This window comes from Adiantum capillus-veneris, chromosome 5, assembly GCF_014529385.1.
Source record: "Adiantum capillus-veneris isolate H3 chromosome 5, ASM1452938v2, whole genome shotgun sequence".
Taxonomy (NCBI): domain Eukaryota; kingdom Viridiplantae; phylum Streptophyta; class Polypodiopsida; order Polypodiales; family Pteridaceae; genus Adiantum; species Adiantum capillus-veneris.
This window is the reverse complement of record NC_140935.1, coordinates 88,983,321-89,007,409: the sequence shown is the minus strand read 5'-3', so window position 1 is coordinate 89,007,409 and position 24,089 is coordinate 88,983,321. Positions and strand designations below refer to the sequence as shown.

The window sequence follows — 24,089 nt, the reverse complement described above, 5'->3', positions numbered from 1 at the left end:
TGCGTTACATAAACTTCCTCAAATATGTCACCATTCAAGAAAGCAGTAACAATTTCTGATTGATGTACATCCCAACCAAAATGAGCTGCCAATGCACGTAGAAAACGCACAATAGTCATACAAAAAGTGGGAGAAAAAGTCTCTTCATAATCTATGCCTTTTTGTTGTGCATAACCCTTTGCAACAGGTCGAGCCTTATGGCAATCGATCTCACCATCCGGCTTGTGTTTCAGCTTGTAAACCCACTTTGTACCAATGGCATTTTTGCCAGGAGGCAAATCACATAAAGTCCATATGTCATTTTCTATAAGTGCATCATATTCTGATTGCATGGTAGCCATCCAATTTTTTGAATTCTATGCTTCATCAAAAGACAAAGGCTCCTCAACATCATGTAAGCTAGACACAACCAAAGCATAACAATCTGATGCATAAGATACATGGCGACAGCCTGAACGAGTACGACTAGACAAAGGTGCATCCAATCTACTGTCACGCAAAGTGTGCACTATCCATTTGGGCATACCTCTAGCCTGCTCATTTTCAGCCCTTTCCTCATCAAGTACATCATGTACATCTGCATCAGTAATAGGCTGATCTGTAACATTTTCCAAAGTTCCCATAGGCTGTACATTTGCCTCATTGGAACTTACATTCGTATTTCAACCACTGAAAAGAGGCAACAAAGTGTCATAAATGTTCTGTGAGCTTACATTACTATCTCTAGTACATGACAGCCAAGGGATGAACAGAATCTTCCACAAACACTACATCCCATGAAACTAGAATACTTTTTGTTTGTGGATGATACAACCTATAACCTTTACTTTCAGCACTATAAGCAACAAAAATACATTTGACATCCTTATCATCCAATTTTCTGCGTTGTGTTTGTGGAACCAAAGCATATGGCAAACAATTGGAACGGAGGGTGCCCATAGTACATTTTGAGACATTTTCAGCCATAGCTAGAAATTGTTTGAAGCACATAAAAACTTCGGACTTTTCTTTAAGTGGAAATACCCATGCATGCTTTGAGTAATCATCAATGAAAGTCACGAAGTAAAGGTAATTGCCCAAGGATAGAGTTTGCATGGGCCCACAAACATCACTATGCACAAGCGGCAACCTGCATGTGGCCCGAACTGAACCATCCTTTGGAAACTTATAACGTTGATCTTACCCAAAATACAGCCTTCACAAACATGTTTGACAGGTGCTTCAAGAGGCGGAAAAGAAGCAACCATATCAAACTTTTGTAAACGTAATAAACTGGAAAAATTTAGATGACCAAAACGTGCATGCCAAAGTTTTGCATCTGAGATAACCCTTGAATCTGCAACTACATTTGGAAAATTTTGTCCACACTTGTCATACAGAGTGAGCTAATACAACCCACGGCACAAAAGCCCAGATGCAACGATTTCATCACCAAAACTGAGATCATGAACTGTACATCTGTCATCCACAAATTTGACTACAATTCCAAGTATAGCAAGTGCGGATATAGACCAGAGATCCTTCTTGATCCCAGGTACGTAGAGTGCATCAACAAGTGTGAAATAACTACCATTAGCAACAGCGAGCACAATATTTCCAACTCCCTGAACCGAATAAGACGCATTGTTGGCACAAGTGACTGAATTCCCATGAGGGACATACTCGAGAGAGGTGAACAATGCACGATGTGAGGTAATGTGCTTTGTAGCACCACTGTCGAAATAACACACATGTGAATCTGCAACAACTAACAAGCATGCATCATGGACAACAGGATTGTAAGTATACTATGCACTAAAATCCCATTCTGCATCAACATCAGCATTACAATCTCCTTTTAGAGAAGACTCAACAATGGCTACATTTGTAGTGGAACCTGCATTTGCAGTGGAACCACCCTCTTTCTTCTTAGCCTCTTTGGCCTTCAACTTAGGACACGACTTGATCAAGTGATCATTAGCTTTACAATAATGGAAATGCATCTTCTTCTTGCCCTTATCACCAAAATTTCCAGACGAATTACTGCCAGCAGAAGCATTAGGAATAGAAGTTTTGCCACTCGCAGCAGAACCATAAGAAGTGGCCGCATTGCTGTTACCACCCTTTCTTTGAGAATCAATAAAAGCCTGTTTAACTGCACGCTGCCTAGTCCTGTTTTTTCTAGAAAGTGACTCTTGCAATAGCCATGTGCATAATGCATCAAACTTGATAACTTTAGGATTTCCTTGGGTCATCAGTCTGCAAGTACTAGCAAAAGTCTGGTAGGAATCTGGTAAGGCATCAAGAACAGTCTGTACAAGGGAATTGTTTAAAATGACTTCACCTGCAGAAATTGTAAGGATTAAACACATGCCTTCACTCCATCTCTTAGCCATGTGGGAACTAGCCCTAGAACACTCTAGAGCATCTCATGAGAGCCTACATAAGAAGGCACCCTCCACAAGCTCTAGACATCACTTGTAGTTTACAAGCTTTGCTTATGCACTAGTTATTTTGTTCATTTCAATGGTGTAAGTTTTCCTCTTGCATAGGCATTTTATTTCTCTCTCATATCTCCTCATTTTGTGTCTACAACATGAATGCTACATGTGTGTATCCACCCTAAAAACCCAACAACTGGTATCAGAGCATTAAAGACCCTCATGGGCTCACTAGCACACACTAGCATTCACTTTTAGGTGGTTTTCTCACACTCTCTCTCTAAAACGTTTTTGGAAGAGCTAAAAGAGGAGAAAGTCAAGCCTCACAAGTGGGCATGCAAGTGGACAAGTGGCCTTGAAATGTGGAAAGTGCTCTTCACTTGATTCTTGCTCATTCAACCACCTACTTTCTCTCTCCTCTAGGAGCTTCTCCTTCTTCCCACCAAGATTTCAAGGAAAGCTTCATCTCTCCATCAGCCCCAAGCTTGATCTCAATGCTCCTTACTCTCACTTGCTTCATTCTTGCAAGACTAGGCTTCTACTAGCTCCTATCTTCGTCTATCTTATAACTCTACTTCACAAATAAGCTCTCGAAGTTTCCATGACTGTGTTTTCTTCAAAAAAAATCCATTTAATTGCTCTAATCAGCCCCATTTCATGCTCCTTTGATGCCTAAAGCTCCGTGCATTAATAGTACAAGACTAGCTAACTAGTCACTAGCTACTAGTCACATTTTCATGAGTTTTAAGCTGCATTAATTCTCGGTTTTCATATCAGAGAATTAAAAGTGGAAAATAGGCCCTTAAATCCTTGTCGATCTCCTAGTGAGTAATAGAAATGTTTCAGTAAGGGGAATTTGAGTGACCAAGTCGACCTCATACCAGGAAACCCAACTCCCAATGCTTGGCCACAAAAAATTCCCACCACCTCACAAAAGGCCAAACAACCCAAGACAACTATCATAAAGTGTAAAAATTGGCACTACATGTACATACATTGCATTATCCCAAACGCGAGAAATATGAACATGAATCAAATGGTAACAAATATGTACAAACATGCATCATATCAAGTATACAAATCAAGCTATTTCAATCTCTCATCTCAACCAAAATCTTTCTTAATCAAGCATGAGAGGCATTCACAATTAAGAGATAAAAATATTGTAAACTAGCATCAACAAGATCATAAGAAATTATGTCTCAAAATGGCATCAAGATATCAGTATGGTAGTATATAGGCCAGAATTCTATAGAATATTCACATAAGCTAGCACCATAAGGGCAAAAACATAGAGACAAGAAAGGCTTTAAATATGCATCAAATCAATATAAACATGCTATAAATTAGCATCAGATACCATTATAATAAAATGTCTGCAATTGATGCTCACAATCTAACATTCACTCTCATAAGCTTACAAGATCACTATAACCATGCATATATTGCAATCACAACCATAAAAGTGAAACCCCAAAGGGGGGAAATCAGCCCACTAATTCATCGCACATGCACACAAATCACATTAAAAAATGACATCATACATAGCTTGTATGCATCAAATCTACATCAGAACATATATGAAAAACTAAAGATGCTTGTAAACAACAATCACTACGTAGGTCACCTACATCTTGATGCTCAAAGTGCACACAACCCTCAGGGGGTTCACTATGTGTAGAACTACCATATCACGTGCGTTCAAGACATGTTTGTAAAACCGCTTACCTGTGAATTTTGTTAGGAGTATAATGTACCATTTTCTTTTAAAATCTGTAAGTTTTTTTCAAATTTGAAAAAATAATGCCCTTCTGTATATGTATTTTGTAAGTTTCAAGAACTTTAAATACCCTTCTGTTGAACTCACGTGATAGGTTACATTTTTATTAGGTGACCTCCCTGACACACAACCTTACATTAATGAAGCTTCAAACCATCTAAATCCTTATTTGTATCTAAATCAAGATCACTTATACTCAACAAAGTGTATTATGAGCCTTTATTATCCCCGGGGAGGTCACCTAATAAAAATGTAACCTATCACATGAGTTCAACAAAAGGGTATTTAAAGTTCTTGAAACTTACAGAAATATATATACAAAAGGGCATTATTTTTTCAAATTTTAAAAAGCTTACAGATTTTAAAAGAATAGGATACATTATAATCTTTAAAAAAATCACAGATAAGGGGTTTTACAAACATGTCTTGAACGCACGTGATATGGTAGTTTTACACATAATGAACCCCCCGGGTTATTTTCTCAAAGAGGAGAGATTAAAGAGGTGATTCTCATCCAAGATTCTTGCAGATTGCAACAACATGTATACATCAGTTTCCCAATGTACAACTACTACCTTAAACTTTACTCTAAAATTCTTAGCTCTTCTCCATGTAGCATTGCAGGTGCCTCACTCTCTATTAACATGTCAAATTACCCAAAGTTTTCATCTTCATGTCAGCAACCATCATCAATAGATATGTTATGAAACGTTCTGTCTTATTTATGTTGCTACATTATCTTTTTACCACCATTTCACCTTTAGGTTATAGCTACACTTAAAACTCTAGCACTATGCTACTAAAGTTAAAGGGATAGCATCCACTTTTTTGGTGGCTAAAGTTGACTGCAATTTTCTTTCTACATCTCAAAACACCTTTAATCTCTATGTGTGTAACTATGCACATATACACACACATATTGTGTTGAGATTTTTTTCCCCAGAATCCATATCATGGATACATTCAGCTTCTACACTCTCATGTTTGAGCTAAAATGTCTCCTAATAGCTCCGACAATCTCAAAGGCAGTCTCTCTGTAAACTCTCTATGGACCCCCTCTAAGAACCTTACAACTTTGATACCACAAAGGCATGATGTGCACATGAAGATCAAGAGAAAGAGAGAGAGAGACGATAGCACATAGACTTTAGGTGGAGCTTCTTGTAGTAGGAAAATGTGTAACTCTCTTATCTTGTTTATATTGTTAAGAATGAAAGTATATTATTAAGGTTAAAAGGTGGGGGGTTGTCCATGTCCAGCCTCTGCATCAACCATGGTTAAAACTTATGGTACGAACTAAGAGCAGTGAAGAGGGAGACACACACACAAAAGGGGGGCGGGGGGGTGGAGAGAGAGAGAGAGAGAGAGAGAGAGAGAGAGAGAGAGAGAGAGAAGGAGAGAGGGACGGGAAGGGGAAGAAGAAGAGATTAAAATGTAATGGAAGGAGCGTCACATATAGTATATATCTATATTGACATATATAGATAGAGAGTGTGAGTAATACATCAAATGCCAATTGAATGTTATATACTGGGATATATGTCTCACTTGAAGTGGGAGAGAGAGAGAGAGAGAGAGAGAGAGAGAGAGAGAGAGAGGGAGGAAGGGGGAGCGCAAGAAGAAGATTGAGATGTAATGGAAGTAGAGGAACATATAAGTTTTCTTTGAATTCTATGAGTAAAATATATATGTATTGACATGTATAGAAAGAGAGTGTGACTAATACATCAAATGCCAACTTTTGAGCCACAATCTTTGTATTTTCCATCTTTGTAAGACTTAGATCCTTTTGACATAAATCAACTCAAGCTTTCCATCAAGAATTACTTGAGTACTTTCTGTTTTTTTTTTCTCTTATCGTGTTAAATTTACCTGAGACTGAAAAAGGATAATTCTAAAAAAACACTTAAGAGGGACTTCTATACAACACATTTAGCCATAGTGGGTGAAATCATGTTAAATGTCACGCTTTTTGTGGTAGTTAGCATTTTCAAGTAAGCACATCTTTAAAAAGTTGGGCGTCCGGTAAATTTTTTACAAATAATATCAAAATTTCTCGGAAGTTGTACTTCTACCAATATATCATACGTCATAGATCTTGGAGATGCAGCTCATGTTATTGTACTAGTTAACATATGTCAAAATTATGCTAGTTAGCATTGTCCGGGACATGAAAAAGTGTGACACGTTAACATGCTTTCACCCTAGTGTGTTTTCAAAGAACCATACAAAGCTTTATATGTATAGCATAGGGGAATGCCCATGTTTTTCCTAGAACTCTTGTAACCATAAGAAGACGGTCCATAACTATCATATCCTATTTGTAAATAGGGAGTTCTATAGAACTCTACACTCATAGGTGGCATGTCCTTTTCTATAAAGAGTGGATCCCTTGGTGATGAGAAGCCAAAGTCAAAAGGCTAGATTGGTTTCCAAAGGTTTCAAGCACAAGTAAGGCATTGAATACTTTGCTCACATTTTTCAAGGTGAATACCTTGCTAATAGTGCTTTCTTTGGTTACCATCTGATGTGGTCTGAGTGCACGTGTGCGGAGTGTGCTAGAGAGGGAAGGATGCAAGATAAGGACAAAGAGAATTGGGGAAGAAGAAATTGCACAGAGAGTTGGGTTAGTGGAGAGGAAAGTAAGAGAGTGGTCAACTCTCTCACTTTCTCTCCCTATATTCATTAGGTGAAAAGTGTGTAAGGGTGATTTCCCACGGCCACATGTCCTACACCCCAACAGCCTCCCACTTGAAGGTCATGGTGGCCAATAGTTGCATCAATATAGTTAGTCTATACAAAGTTGATGAAGCATATCCTAGGCTTCATCCTACACCCATAAGTTCTATGCAATGTTTAAATCGCTCAGAGGCAAGGCTCTTCGTGCGAGCACATCTGGGGTTTTCGTCAGTGTTAACCTTGACAAGCTCGATGCGCTTGCCAGCCAATGTATCTCATATGACATGGCATCTGACCTCTATATGTTTTGACTTTGAGTGAAACACCAGATTATTTACCAAAGCAATGGAACTTTGACTATCACAATGTAGTAGTGGAACCTCGTGAATGCCCAAATCTTCCACTAGAAAAGACAACCCTGTGGCTTCCTTGCTTGCGTCAGACGTAGCAACATATTATTCATCAGTGCTAGATGAAGACGTGCAGTCTTGGATACATGATCTCCAAGAGATAGCTGCTCCAACAAACATGAACACATAGTGAAATGTGGATCTTCTACGATCCACACAACCCGCATGATCCGCATCCGTGTAATCTACAATAGATGCATCACTGTTTCCAATGCGTAAACACTTGCTAGTTGTACCCTTCAAGTATCTAAGGATTTTCTTCATTGCTTCCCAATGCTTCACTGTTTCACCTACTAACCACTCCCACTGTATGTGCAATGTCTAGTCTTGTGGCTACCATAGCATACATCAAACTGCCTTTAGATCCCCGTGAAGAAATGTTGTCTTCACGTCCATTTGGACAAGTTTCATGTCCTGGATAGCAACCAAGCCAACCACAGTGCAAAGCATAGTCATCCTGACTACTGGAGAGAAAATCTCATCTGAATACACATCTTTTTGCTGCTTGAAACCCTTGGCAACTAGACGAGCCTTGTATCTAGGCTTGGGATCTTCCGTTGTATACTTATTCTTGTATACCCGCCTACAAGGTAAGGCATTTTTGTCTTTTGGTCATTCAAACATATTCCATGTCTCATTAGCTACAATCAAATTATATTATGATTGCATAGCCTGCTCCCACTTAACGCTATTGTCCATTTGTATAGCTTCTTTGTAGCAGGTTGGCTCTCCATTGTCAATGGAGAGACCAATATGTGGTGTATACCCGGCTCAAACCGCTCGTGCGCACGTGATACTCTTACAGAACGTCTCACTGCCTGACTGTTGGACTCTACTCTTTTTGGAGAAATAGTAGTATCTTACACTTGAGGATTAGGTGCATCACTACTGAACTGAGTTGGTTTAGAGGCTACATCCTCAAAACGAATGCGTCTGTACTCACCTTATTTAATGGGCTTCTTATGCATTTATGATTCATTGAACATCAGGTGTGAGCTACGAATGACTTTGTTGGATTCTGGGTGCCAAAGATGATAGCCCATCCCTCCATTTTCACCATAGCCAATAAAAATGCATCTGTATGATCTAGGATCTAACTTGCAACGAAGTTCTTTGGGCACATGTGCATATGCCTCACATCCAAATACACGTAAATTCTCATATCTTGGCGTTTTTCCAGTCCATAATTCCTATGGAATTTTGAAACTCAAAGGAGGACTAGGTGACCTGTTGATGATGTGCACTACTGTCAGAACAGCTCCCCCTCAAAACTCTGGAGTAAGCTTCGCCATAGACATCATAGAGATAACTCGCTCTTGAATCGCACAATTCATTCTTTCAGCTATCCCATTTTGTGCAGTGTGTATAGAGTAGTAATCTACCGACAAATGCCTCTTTGATTGCAAAAATCCTTGAACTCCGTGGAGACGTATTCTCCACCATCGTCCGTGCAAAAACATTTGAGCTTTTTTTCTGATTGATTCTCAACCATGACGATGATTTTTTGGAAAGTAGAAAATACCTCTTACTTACACTCAAGGAGATACACCCACACCTTTTTGGTAGAATCATCTATGATCGTGAGAAAGTAGTTTGCCCCCCCTAGAGTTTTATGTGGCATTGGACCACACAAATCACTGTGCACTAAGTTTAAGGGTTCGCCTAGTTTCTTGTTTAATGGCGAGGATATCAACCTAGTCTATTTTCCATATAGACAATGCTCCCACAATTAAAATTCCTTGTAATTAAACACAAGTAAGTAGCCAAAATGATGAAGTGTTATCATTCCCTTTTGGCTAATATGCCCTAGTAGGCTATGCCACAACTCAGTAGACATCAGCTCAGCAACATAGATAGAGTGTTCATCGACACTTGAAACAAACATAAAGTACAGGGATCTATTTTTATGACTTTTCATCATGATTAGGTTGTTCTTGCAAATCATCCAAGAACAATTACCAAAAATTGTAGTGTAGCCAAGATGATCCAATTGCCCAATAGAAAGAAAGTTCTTTGTAAGCTTGGGTACATGTCTGACATTTTGCAGCACAAAAGTAGTGTCATTATGCATCTAAATTTTTACATCACCAATACCAATAATGTCAATCTCATACAAATCATGAAGCTTGACTATGAAATGCATGGATGCATAAGAGAAAAACCACTCTCTATGCGGTGTGACATGAAAACTTGCAACAGAATCAAGAATCCAATTCTGTGCATAACCTTCATCTTGTGCAACGAAAGCATCTTGACTAAGATCTGAAGTGAAAATGAGAACATCTTAGGGAGCTATTGTCACCTCTACATGAATTGCGGTTGGCATAATGTGCATCAGTGGAGGAGGAGCATTCTCTACTGCAGTGGTAGGTATGGGAGACTCAACCACATTGAGCTCCTCAATCTTTACTGTACTTTTTTCTTTGCCAGAATTATCCTTTTGTATGTTTTTTTTATCTCTTAGGAAACTGCAAAAATCCTTTTTGTAATGGCCCTTCTTATGGCAATAGTAACACTCGACATTTCTGGCACTGCGGTCTCTACGTGAGTTCATGTGTCTGCTAGGACTACAAGGATTTGGCTCTCTACTTTTGCTTCTGTATTTGTTCCTGGCACGGTCTCTTGCCTTTGCTAAACTGCCAACCATATATGCATCTTCATGAGTAGCACCTTTTAGAGATTTACGTCAAATCTCTTTAGTGAGCAACTCATCTGTGACAACATTGAACACTAAGTTGCCATTCGGAGCCAAATTGCCAATGGTTGTGCAAAAGATGTCCCATGAACTAGGTAGAGAGCATACCAAGATTATAGACTTGACTTTGTCGTCAAACTCCTTAAATCCATGAGATGTTATCTGATTGAACAAGGAGTTGAGCTCATTTAAGTGACTAGAAACTGTGCTACCTTCTTTCATGTTGAGCTTCATAAGCTTTTTCATGAGAATAACTTTGTTGTATGCACGTTTGCTCTCCCATGCTGAACATAAGCTATCCCAAAGTTCCTTGGTTGTTGTCTTTTCTATGATAGTGATGAACACTGAATCGTCTAGATGTAGATGTATCGTAGCCATGGCTCTCACATCCAAAAGCTCCCACTGAGCTAGCGTATAATCATCATCTTTTGCACGCTCTTTCAATGGTTTTGAGAGGCCTTTGTTTGTCAAAATATCTTTCATGTGCTCTTTCCACATGGTGAAGTTGCTACCATCGAACTTGCAAATAAAATACTCCTCCTTTTTTTAAGAAGAAGCCATAACTGACAAGAGGGTTGAGAGGTGCTAAACTATGGCGAGAAGCTGCAGAAATTTGGGTAGAGTCCCCGTTGTATGAGGAGTCAAAACTCAACTCCAAATACGCATAAATGTGCTAATTGCACTAATTGGGCATCTACTGCACAAAACCGCTGGTGTGTGACCGTCAACTCAACGTCAAAAGCATAAAATATCGTCCAGATACATATCCTATGGTGAGGGTACCGTAAAAGGGGAACTCCAGCTACCTGTATCACCAAAGGTGTCTAAATATTTGAGCACATCCCAGCTCAAAGAAAACCTCATGTTATCGACCCTCCAAAGGCTAATGCAGACACAGATGGACTAGCCACAGTCTCAGAAAGGTCTCTTCTTGTTTGAGTCTTAGACACAACCATGAAAAATTGTTAAAATAGCCAGAAATCACTCCACACGTAGTACAGTGGGCAATGTCCACAACTCAACATACATGAGTGGACCGCGCTCAAACAGACGCTAATAACTGCTACATGCAGTAAAAGTAATCCTTGCGGGGATGTCTTCTCTCAAAAGAGCTCAGTAGCACTAGGTGTGCTCACAGAAAAATGCATCTGTCAACACATATGTCTGCAGAGAATCTGCTGTCAAAATGACTACCAAGTCGCTTGTGAAAGCGCCGTCGAGAAGTTGTGTGCGCTAGCCAAGAAGACACAAGGTCCTTGGATGTGACAGTTGAGAGAGTCTTGGCCAAAGAGAGAGTAAAGCTAAGGGTTGCTAGCTGTTGCGAAACAGAAATAAAGCCAGTAGCAATCTACAGATGCAAACAAAACCAAAAGTATACAACAATATGCATCTGCTTCTTGATGTTAATCTCCCTTTTTCCCTTAATGAAAACCTGTTCAACCGTACATCAGAAAATTCCCTCGATCCCTATTTCCCATTCCCTATAGACCTTTTATATATATAGAAGTGGATTGTGCAGAACAAAAGTCAGTGGGCCAACAATCCCACGCATCGCTTTTATTCCCCCAACCGCTCCTTCCTCGTCACAGATAGCAATGAATACTACCTCCACGACTTCTTGGAGCCTCGTGTTTTTTTAGTATGGCCCCCTTTTTTCCTTTTTCGAGATACTTCCCAAAGCAACCGAGATGAAACTTCTCATATAATCCCAAAAGTACCCAGAAATGTTTATCCTCATCATCTTTTCCATGCATGTCCTGTTGATACCCATATTACGGTCACGGATACCCAAGATCAACTTACTAAGCTAGAAACCCACAACCTTGATGTGCCCCATTTATTTACATGACCAAAACACTAAAAGCATCATCCAAAATAATTTAAAACCCAAAATCAAGTCGCATCCTTGATCATAACTCCACAACGTATTTACATGTCAACAACTTTGGAAAACATAGAAGACTATGTATATTGAGAGTGTATTCTCGCACATGGAAGATCACTCCAATGATGTTATAACCATATTTCTACATAATGTACGTGCCACATCATGACATCCACCCCCTCTAAACCTTCACATCTTGTGGCATGTGCCAAATTCATTGGCTCCTTCAATAAGCCCACGTGAAAATCTCACTATGAGTTTGTTTGCAAGAATACACAAGCATTCAGGTGACTGCATTGGAGGAAAGGCCTTCAAATTTCAATTGCTTGAAGCTATACATTGCTTGCCCACTTCCCTTATCTTAGGAGTATCAACCCATCCATTTGTGAGATTACAACATGTACTTATAGCGCTTTTGCAAGCAAACCACAATTCCCATCTTGCCATACGCTTTTTGAAATATACGCTAAAGTGATTTGAGACCTTCAACCTACATCTTGTAAAAAAAAATTCAACGCATTCTCATCGCACCTATTTTCGACACATGAGAATTTACTTCGTGCCTCCTCATGAAATGCGCATACATATCCAGCAAAGCAGTTTATTTTTTGAAATTAAACCACTCGATACTGGGCCGTTGGTTGCAAAAAGCCCCTCTTGGTGCACGTTGTTTTCTCTCTCTAATTGAAATATCTGAAGTTATCCCCTCCTATTGCATTTTATCGAAGCATTTTAGAGCATGCTCATCATGACCGAACTGTACCTGCCTTGTAATAAGCGAATTCCAAGATAAGGAAGCTCCTCAGGCACATGTTGAGGACTTTTTCTAAGGCACCACATCTGGAACTCTCTTCATAAATTTTCTCTCCCCCCTATCGACGACTTTGATGGAGGCACAAGGTTTCGAGGTACAAGAAAATTTCAATAAGTTTGGAGGCATACCCTCATGCTGCATGCATTCGAAGCAGCACAGAGGTTCCTCACTCGGCCATAATCTGCATTCCCAGCAAATAAGGATGTTCCACGAGACTACATTTCAAAATTTAAGCTTGTCACACACTTTGCAAGCTTTTGCAAGTGCACCACATTTTGTATACAAGTTGACCTTGGCTACAAAAACGTCATTCTGTAGAATACTTGTACTGGCTATATTGGCATGTGCGTGGCTCCCATTCTGGAGATCCCTGTGCTTGATACAAGCCTTGAGAGAGGCCATAAGATTATGTAATTGGTGGCATTTTTCCAAACAGACAAACAACTCTCCTTACTTGAAATTGACTGTGCATTTTCTTCTTCCTCCTCCTCGTTGTGCAGTGTTTTGACATGGGGGTAACTTTGACATTTGCTGCCTTTGTGGAAATACACATCCATAGCCCGCAAAATCCTCATCCGTACACTCTCATTGATGTCTCCTTAGCTGCTAGAAGCTTCAGAAAGAAAACATAGGTGACACAGCTTGGAGAAATGCCTTCAGATTGAGATGCTTAACTACAGATTTTCCCTCTCCATGTTTCACACATTTTCTAATCAGCACATTGCAAGAAACAGTGTCCCTAGCTCAAAAGTTGTCAAAAGTTTGTTGAGTGTTTACATGCAGATCTTGTTTGGCATACACTTCAACTAATGTGGTATGTATTGTTATGCCTCAACTCGACTTGCTACACCATACTGGTCTGCCACAAGCTTTCAATAGACATGAAAAAGTCACTCCATCTGGTAAGAAGCCCTCACGTTTCATAAGATCCAAGTAAGTTAAATACGTCCTGATCAAGCCCATTCACGCAATACCCTGCAATCAGCCCATCCCATGCTACTATATCAGCAAAAGTTGCAGTATTTGGGAAGAGAGCCCCACGTTGCATCTACACAGAACAATCTAGAGCCTCCTTACACTGCCAAGCTTTGCATATCTTCCAATCAAATCAGTCCATGATACCACATTTCAATCTCCAAGTCGCTAAAGATTTTTATTTTTTATTGTTCTTCTTCAAGTGAGCTACACTTGGTGTACATATCCACCAGAATAGTGCCCACAATCATATCATGATCGAGTAAATGTCCATTTTCTAGCATTTTGATATTGCCAGAAGCTTTCATAATATAAGTGAAAGTTAGAACATTTGAAGAGATGCCCCTCATAAGCATGACCACACTTCACAAATACAGCTACGAGCGCATTCTGCTAAGCCACATTTTGAATCTGGATATTGAAAAACCCTTTCCATGCATGCATAAGTGGACCACACTTAATAAACATACCTACAAGAAGGGAGCTGCCAATAAAGGCATCCACCTCAAGCAACCCTGCATAAACTTTCAAAATCCCCAAAATCAGGCTAGTAATTGACCAATTGACGTATATTTTAGGGCTCTTATCTTGGCTTTGGATTCCGCCTGGATCAAAAGGTCTCAGAAGTATCTTCTTTACCTCATAACCCACATTGATTCCTATTGCATCAAAAGGCATACACAGTAACCTGGCATCTATTAACTTGCATTCATCTTCGGCCAGAAAGCTTATAAATTGTATATCAAACTCATATAATGCATTTGGAATACCCTCATGATTCAAACCCTCTTTAGATTGGTTTTGCAAGCTACCTTGGCATAGCTCAAGAACTTTGAACACACGCTTTTCAACATCCTTGGTAACTTGCATGTTTCTATACTCATAGATAGCTTGGTTGATGTCAACCATGGCTACATTATATGGCTTCCCATAAATGTAATCAAGTATGCCCTCATCTACAGATTGCACCTTCTTTTTTTGTTGTAGTACACACTTACCTGGTGTAGTGTCAAGTGTTCAAAGAAAAGGTTTATGATTTGTATGCTCTAGTGTGACCTGTAAACTTTCAACAATTGGATCAGTCAGTCGATCATATAGGATGGCACCGTGAATCTTCTCCAAGACATTAAAAACAGTCATTGAATCATGCCATTGAAACTGGAGATATTGCTCCAAAATCTCATGAGAATAGTAATGTTTGAGAGCTGCTTCAAATTCATCCCAACTTTGCCCATGTTTTAACTGAATCTCTCGAACACAGACACTCATTTCTGGCACCACTAATTGCTCAAACACTTCAATCATCTTACTTTCTGAAACATTGTGACATCCCAGCTCGTGCACATAGACCTCGAGGTATCCAAATACGTCATACCCATCGAACAAGTTCCTCTCATCATACACAAGCTGCATAGCTGTATCTATCGCTTCCTCAAGTTGCTCCTCTTCGAGTCTTGCTACATGCTCGTGCATATGACTCAAAACCTGTTGAAGCATCTATGTAATCTCCCCTTCGACTACTATGTCATTCTGCACCCCATACACCATAATTGCTTCAATCAGATCCAAAAACCCCAGCTCCTTCACGTCGGGTTTACAAGAAATGTCGAGAAGTTGTGCACGCTAGCCGGGAAAACACGTCCTTGGCTGTGAGAGTTGTTGGTGAGAGAGTCTTGGCCAAAGAGAGAGTAAGATAAGGTTTGCTAGCTGTTGTGAAACAGAAATAAAGCCAACAGTAATCTACAAGTGCAAACAAAACAAAAAGTATACAGCAATCTGCATCTACTTCTTGATGTTAGTCTCCCTTTTTCCCTTAATGAAAACCTGTTCAAACGTACATCAGAAAATTCCCTCGATCCCTATTTCCCATTCCCTATAGACCTTTTATATATATAGAAGTGGATTGTGCAGAACAAAAGTCAGTGGGCCAACAATCCCACGCATCGCTTTTATTCCCCCAACCGCTCCTTCCTCGTCACAGATAGCAATGAATACTACCTCCACGACTTCTTGGAGCCTCCTCTTTTTTAGTATGCCCCCTTTTTTCCTTTTTCAAGATACTCCCAAGAGGAACCGAGATGAAACTTCTTATATAATCCCAAAAGTACCCACAAATGTTTATCCTCATCATCTTTTCCATGCATGTCCTGTTGATACCCATATTACGGTCACGGATACCCAAGATCAACTTACTAAGCTAGAAACCCACAACCTTGATGCGCCCCCTCTATTTACATGATCGAGACACTAAAAGCATCATCCAAATTTGAAACCCAAAATCAAGTAGCATCCTTGACCATAACCCCACAACTTATTTACATGTCAACAACTTTGGAAAACATAAAAGACTATGTAGACTAAGCGTGTATTCTCGCACATGGAAGATCACTCCAATGATGTTATAACCATATTTTTACATAATGTACGTACCACTGCACGACAGCGCTATGCCTTGAAACCTAGAGAATCTGTGTGTGAGTAGGCTGAAAAATCCCCAGCAACTTGCAAGTCGGTGTCCCTATGTGCCGATTTTTACCGCCGGGAAGAAATGCACTAATACAGTGCGATCAGTTCGTTCGGTGCCGATGTTGGGTGTCACTCCTGTATGACCAGTGTGTATGTCAAGTACAACTGTGGATCGCGAAAAAATGTTGTGCATGTGAAATCGGTGTCGGGTCGGATATCTGGGAATCCGTCGCAATATGTAAGAGTGTCGAGCCGGTGCCGCAAAGTGTCGATATCGTCTCCCACTGCTGGATGGGAGTGGCTAGTTGAATAGTCATAGATGCTTATGCTTGAAGCGAATGTCAAGTTATAGTGACCAAGTCGGATCAATGTCATAAAACTAAACTTGGGCCGATGCCGGATGACACTAGGCTTACTCGCCTAAAGGCGATCGTGTCACTCTATCTCCACTTGCTCGCTCTCGTGCAAATGATGATCTTGCAAAGCTCTACTATCACCAAAACTGATGCCTTTTCTTTATGGTCGCTTTCTTTATCTCTCATAGCTCTCACTTTCTGTCTCTCTCTCTCACAGCTCTCTCACAAATCGCAATTTCTCACAGCTGTCTTAAGCGAGGTCGAGTAGTCCGAGAGGGGCTGTCAAAGGTCGGGATTGTTGGGGGTGTTGAGGGTCTTTGGCGAGCAAGAACAGATGCTTGCACACAAAAAATTTGTGTAATGTCTTTGAAAAAAAAATATCAATTCACTGGCTTTTCCTGCTCGCTGCAACAGGACGAGGAGTATGTGTCTATGTGTATGTGTTTGACACAGTCACACAACCAAAACTGTGCCCCTATTCCGTCACCCCCCCACCTTTCCACTCGATTCTGCAGCTCATGGCTTTGCCCCTCAGCTCGCGGCTCTGCCCCTGCTTACTCTGCCCCTCAACTCGCGGCTCTGCCCCTGCTTACTATGCCGGCTTGTTCAATTCGATGTTGCTCGGTACTGCAAGGATATATACTCCCTCGGTTTGGTGCAGATGCACCCCCTACACACACATTTCATTGCTTACACACGTAGAGTGTGTGTCGGTGTGTGTGTGTGTGTGTGTGTGTGAGCTTTGTTCTGCTCAAGCCTCACATCTTTGTTCTATTTCAGCTAGCGCTGCCCAAATGCAATCAACTGCTCAAAGATTTGTTCTATTCCAGCGCTGCGCGAATGCAATCAAATTCCCCCTAGTTATTGCTCGATTTTCCTTGCAGTCCGACTTGTTGCACGCTACCTCAAACCTCGCTGCAGTTGTGTCTACCCGATTGCCTTCAGTTGATTATTGTTGCTCCCACTCTCTCACTTGCTCTGTCTAATCGATTCGAATCCCGATTTTCTCTTCTTGCTTACTTTCGATGCTCTTTGCTGCTTACTACTCGGTACCAAGCTTGCTCAATGGCTTGCTGTCTTTTTCTCAACTTCTCTGCAGAGACTCCCAAAAGCTGTTTGAGATTCTGCAAGCCCGAAAGGGGCCGTGCATGCTGGGTCGAGATCTGATATCCTCGATCTTCTTCGATCGAGCCCCGATCCGTGTCGGATCTACTTAAACTTGAGCTCCGAGCTCTGCCATAGCTGGCGAGCTCCCTTGTTTTTGAGTCGATCGGGTTGCACGTGCGGTTCGTTGCCGCAGCTATGATAGCAATTGATGCGGCCTAAGTGCGCATGTGCGGACTGTGCTAGAGAGGTAAGTATCCAAGAGAAGGGGGAAGATAATTGGGGGAGAAGTTGCAGAGAGAGGGGTTAATGGAGACAATAGTAAGAGAGTGGTCAACTCTCTCACTTTCTCTCCCTATATTCATTAGGTGAAAAGTGAGTAAGGGTGGTTTCCCATGCCACCTGGCCTACACTCCAACACCATGAAGGACATGGACTTGGTCCAAGTGGAAATTAAGCAAACATTACTGCATATTCATCTTCATGAGGATATCTACATGCAAAAATAAGAGGATTGTGGTTAGAACATCAAAGAGAAGTTTTGTGTAATCTCAAGAGAAGTTGAAACAAACAACATGGGCAATGTATCAATTTGATGCTTTTATGAAGTCTTGGAAGTATAGGCAAAGTAAAATTGGCCATTTCCTTTAAACAAGAAAGTTAGAGATGGTAGTTTGTCATGACAATGATAGGACCAAGGGTAGGCATAGCAGACTAGGCATTAGCAATATAGGGTTTGGGAGATGGTCTATAAGAGAAGGTTGTTGGGTAGAGAGCATTATTCCTTAGTCCCATGTCCTTGCAGTGTATCAGAGCTCAGAGGTCTCTCTCTCTCTCTCTCTCTCTCTCTCTCTCTCTCTCTCTCTCTCAACACAGCCGCCTACACAGTCTCCCCATGGGCAAGGGTAGCCCTATGGGGGGGCGTTACTCATCAGCCTAGACCTCCCCCTCCCCAGCTCACGACTATAACCCCCTACTCTAGTGTCGACGTTCTGCCTTAGCTGCCTAGTGACAACTATGTCGATGACCTGCTGCCAACCTCATCAATTCGGATTAAAGGCTCCGTCAACCATGTCCTCGCCCCCAAGGGTGTTGATGCCCGACCGGTTTTGACCCCACTGTGATGACAACTCTCTGTGAAGGGAGATCCCCACACAAGGCATCTCACCATTTTGACACAGAGACCCCAATCTCAGCGAAATGGAGTTTTCCGCACAAGCTTGGGCCTCATTACACAGAAATACCCCAACAATCCGGTTTGACTCTCTGTGAATCGGTGCTTGCAAATATGACGACCCCGAAGACCCCCGCAAAAACACGACCAAGTTTTGCCTCCATTTTATCAGCTCCAAACAAATTCGACCGAATCGAGCGCCTCCAAGAAACCCTTGACCGGGTCATGGAAGAGAATCGCGACCTTAAATCTCGCCTTTGCAAGCTCGAGGCACGATTTGACTCCATGGTCGAGCTCGCCACCAACAAAGTGAAATAAGTCGAAGTGAAGGCCGTCGAAACCCACTCGGCAACAATTGCGAAGGTGAAGACATGCGTGGCAGCAGAGCTTCGAGAATGACGACTCCAAGAAGACAATGCCCTCAAGGTCTTCATTGGTGGGCTACCTCAAGCATGGGATACGACCGAGAAATACTTCTCGGTGCGCATCAATTTACTCAACGAAACTCTCCAACCGATCAAGCTTGATTACAACGCAATAGAATGTATCACGTCGGGAGGCTCTAACAAGCCCATACCAAGTGGACAAGCCATCCTTGAATTCGAAAGTCGAGAGGGTCGGCTCAAGCTTCTTTAACAATCACGTGTTCTCAAAGATACCAAGCTTTGGATTGCAAAAGAACTCACTCTGCTACAACTCAAACACAAAAGTGAAGAGCTCAAGAAGGTACATGAAGCCCGTAAACAACGCAAATGGGATGTCTATCGAGGCGGTAAAGCCATCATCCAGGAGTTTCAAAATCCCAAACCCCCCCCCCCCCCCCCCCCCCCCCCTAGTTGACCCCCCCTAGGTTTCTATTTTCTTCTCTCATCTTCCTACCGGACCCTCAGTCCTTAACTGATATGTATCGTCATCTTTCGCTTAATGTGCAACCATTGTTATGTCCCCTTTTTGGTCCCATAGGTCATATCTGACCTCCGTGGACAATAAGTCAATCTATATCTCTCTCTCTCTCTCTCTCTCTCTCTCTCTATATATATATATATATATATATATATATATATATATATATATATATATATATATATATATATATATATATATATGAAAGAAATTTTTAGGGGTGACAAAGTGGAAGTATGTAAATACTAGAATGAGCTCCATTCACAATCACTTGATTTATTTTTCATACATGTAAGCCTCATCTACAGGCTTTGGAACTTGCATCCATTGCATTGCACCTCTTTCCTATTGGTCCAACTAGTCATTTCATCTATTCAAGATGACTAGAGGGGTTTCCCACACGCTCATACTCATCAAGTTGGGCTTAACCCCAACAAAATTCCCCCTTAAGCCAAACTTGGGGGAAATTCTTACAGTGACTGATATAATGATCATAGCTATCATGGGTGGTGTACTTCTAAGATACTAATGATGCATCTAGGTGTAGTACATGATTCATCATAGTGGTTCTCATAATGAATTCATCCCTCGTGGTTCAATAGTACTCATCCTAGGTTCACAAGATAGTCATAAAGAGATATAATTGTCATTTCATTGATTCATTCATGTGTAGTTGATGTTGTGCAAATAAATTGAGTGTCATGATTCCATCACGCTTCATTATCATTGATTCTTCTTCATTTTTTCTTTATGATCTTGTTTTGGATGTTTGTTGATCCTATTGGTTGAGAGTGCAAACTCCACAATTATTAGTGGCTTAGGAGGTGGCGCATCGAAAATGCATTTGGCAATGAGTGCAAATGCTTTGATAGGCATGTCATACAAAGAGGGCAAAACAATCATCATGCATGTGATTTGTGATCATGAGAAAGGTCTTATCGTTCATAGATACGGCAATGTGTAATTCTCGGAGGTACTTCATTACAATATCATCTCCCAATAGGAGAGCATACATAGCAGAATGTGGTACAATGTGTAAAAGCTCATAAGTGATCAAGCAATAGGATAATGATCAGAAATTAAGTACAAAATAATGGGTTTGCATAAGATTGGGGTTTTCGTGAGAACCTCTGCTTATACGAAAGTACCTTTATAAATTTAATCTCAGAAGCCTTTTGTTTTCGCTAAATTTGTGCAAGACTTCTACTTCTCTCCAATCGAATAGCCAAGCTAATTGTTGTTGATAGACATGACCTCAACACCCGGAGTGATCTCCTAGCTAGCATCACCCTTGGACAAAAGCAAAAAAAGAATCAGTTTGCTAGTTCAGTCCACCAAAGCCTCTTGGTTGATGGTTCTAAATATACCAACTTTCTTGAAGGTGGGGCTTTTACCTGACTTGAGACTTTGATCAAGGCATAGGAGGGATACAAAGCAAGTAGGGTGAATTTATTTTATGTCGCACCTTGAGCATTAAAGGGTGCTTGAACAAAAAAGATACTGCGATTAATCAAAAGGAAGCTTTTAGGAGGTCATAAATGTGGCACAATTGAAATACTTAAATCTTTTATAAATTGTAATCCCGCTGCTACCTAGTCACATGAAGTTCCCATGAGAATGGAACGGTCACCTTCTTATAACTGCCATCACCCATCTATTTAATCCACCTCTGGGAATCAATCAAATCATCTCCTTCTTGCCTGTGTCTATGAGTCTCTCTCTATGTGTGTCTCCTGTGTAAGCGTGCTTGTTTTCACAACATGGTATCACTGTAGTACGCTTTCTCACCCACCACCTCTTTGCCTGTGAAGGCTCCAACTTGCCCCTGCCAGTTGATTCGGACAACGGGTATGTCTCAACAAGGTGCAGCCCCTTCTCTTATTCTTTCAACCGTGAGGAGTTATCATCTAGATAAACTCACAGGCCCCAATTATCTCACTTGGGCCACAAGAGTCACCCTACTGCTCAAGCGAGCATCCCTAGGGCAAATCGTGGATGGCACGATACCCCAACCAATTGCTGGTAGTCCAGATCTTTCCGATTATTGGACTACCAAGGACCTCCAAGCACAAGCCGAACTCATGCTCCATTTGGGTGACCGTCGGGTCCAAATGGTTCAGCGATGTCAAACCTCTGCTGAAACCAGGAACTTCTTGCGCTCTGCATATCACCATGAGGACCTTATCACCCCGCATCACAAATCTCAATAAACTCCTTGCTGCATCTCTTTTTGAGCAACAAGATACATCTAAGTGTCTTGATGAATGGCGTACACTTCTTGACAACGCCCTCGTGTCAGGTCTCCAACTGGATGAGAGCCTACAATCAATGTTGGTCTTGGCAACACTCCCCACATCATGGCGCCCCCTTATAACAACTCAAGCATCGGTTGTTGATGTCACAATTGAGAAATTGATCTCCCGCATCCTCCAAGAAGATGCTATGAGGAGCAATTCAACCTCTTCTTTGGCACCCTGCTCACAACCCAATACCTATAGTGCCATCCTAGCTTCAAAAGGAAGCCCTTTTGCAGGTTTCCAACCACAAATTCACCTAACAATACACTTCCGCCTAAAATTTGCAGGTATTGTGGACGTCGTGGACACATGGAGAAAGAATGTTGCACCAAGCGCCGTGACAAGCAACGAAACAATGGGCGTCCAAAATCTCACGTTCAACAATTAGAAGACCCTGCTTTTGGTAACTATGGTATGGGATCTCTTCAATTGTTTAACTCTTTAATGAGTTCCATAATCCCTTCACTTGTTGATACCAAAGAATGGCTTCTTGATACTGGTGCGACACATACATGACACCTCATTGACACTGGCTTCAGGGCTATACGCCGCTAAATCAAACAGTGCAGGTCATTGCCTTGTAGCCAAAGGTATTGGTAGCATGAAAGTTACTTTACCTAGTGGGACTCAAGTTCCTGTCCCCAACATCTATCATACCCCTGACCTAGCTCGCAACCTACTCTTAGCTACGGCGGCTACCATTACAGGGTCCTCCATTGAATTCTTCCACAACTATTGTGTCATTCACTTCACACTAACAAGAGGCCAATATGAAACCATCAAGCTTCCTCAGAAGCAGCGTTTGTATCCAATCCTCATCACTAAGCCTGATCATCATGCTGTGGTAGCCTCATCTTCAGCTCTCTCTTCTCACTTGACTAAGCAACCTCCACTCTTATGTGGCATTACCGCCTTGGACACATCAATGCCCCTACATTGCATCGCATGGCAAATATGCAAATATGTCAAGGTCTACCACAGAATATGTCATTGATTGCTCTGTGTGAAGGATGCATACTTGGAAAAGCGGTGAACAAAACCTTCCCCAGATCAAACAGTAGATCTGCCCAACTTAATCAATTGATTCATAGTGACTTATGTGGTCCTATGGAGTCAATTTCCCTAACATGTTGCACCTACCTTCTCACATGACAACTTCAGCAGATACCCCACTATGTACTTCCTCAAGCTGGAATCTTAGGTTTTTGCTTGCTTTAAAGAGTACTATAGCCTCACCTTTCGGCAACATGATCTGCCAATTCAAGTAATTCATTTGGACAACGGAGGAAAATATAGTTCACTTGATTTCCAAAAATTCTGCAAATAGGAGGGCATTCAACAACAATTCACTATTCCCTACACTCATCAACACGTTTGATGCAATGATGCTCAAGCAATGATGCTCATTGATGGACTACCAAAAAGCTATTGGGAAGAAGTTGTCTCTATTACCTTCTACCTTCAAAACCGCACTCTTCACTCCATTGACCCTCATCACACCTCGTACTTTCACTGGTTTGGGAAGATCCCCAATCTTCAACACCTTTGAGTGTTTTGGTATGTCGCATACCCTGTCAAGGCAGTGGCCAATCGGCACAAAATTGATTCCCATAGTACCCGGATGGTGTTTGTTGGATATGTTGATTTATTTGGAGTGGAGTCATATAGGTTGTATGAACCTCAACAGTGAAAGTTTCACTTCACTCACTCGGTGTACTTTGATGAAGTTTCTTTGATCAGCCCTCAGCAACGTGAGAATGTGGTAGATGTTCTTTCTGCATCTAACCTCTCACCTACTTCAAAGCCAATTTCAGTTGGCACACGATCCCCTCAAGTTGAATGGAAGGAGGTAGATCAGGTAGCATCTTATGCCCCTCTATTGCTGCAGCTTCCGTCTCCACCTGTTCAACAAGATCCACCCTCACCCAATCCAATCCCGACCCCAACGTGTGCACCTCCTTGGACACTTGGGTGCAAAAGAAACACCTTTCTTTTTTCTCGGAATCCTAACCCGTTGTTCTCTGCACACTCTAAAGTAGTAGATGCCTCTTGGATCTGGTCTTCACCTGTTATTCCTCAAGGATCAACCTCCCATGAAAGCCACACTCCATCGACAAATACTCAGAATGCA

General features: G+C 41.4%; 1 pseudogene; it reads right to left on the bottom strand.

Annotated features, from left to right (window-relative positions):
• Positions 1 to 13,745: 13,745 nt before the first annotated feature.
• LOC147457696 (pentatricopeptide repeat-containing protein At1g50270-like) lies at positions 13,746 to 14,567 on the bottom strand (annotated as a pseudogene).
• Between the last annotated feature and the right edge of the window lie 9,522 nt (positions 14,568 to 24,089).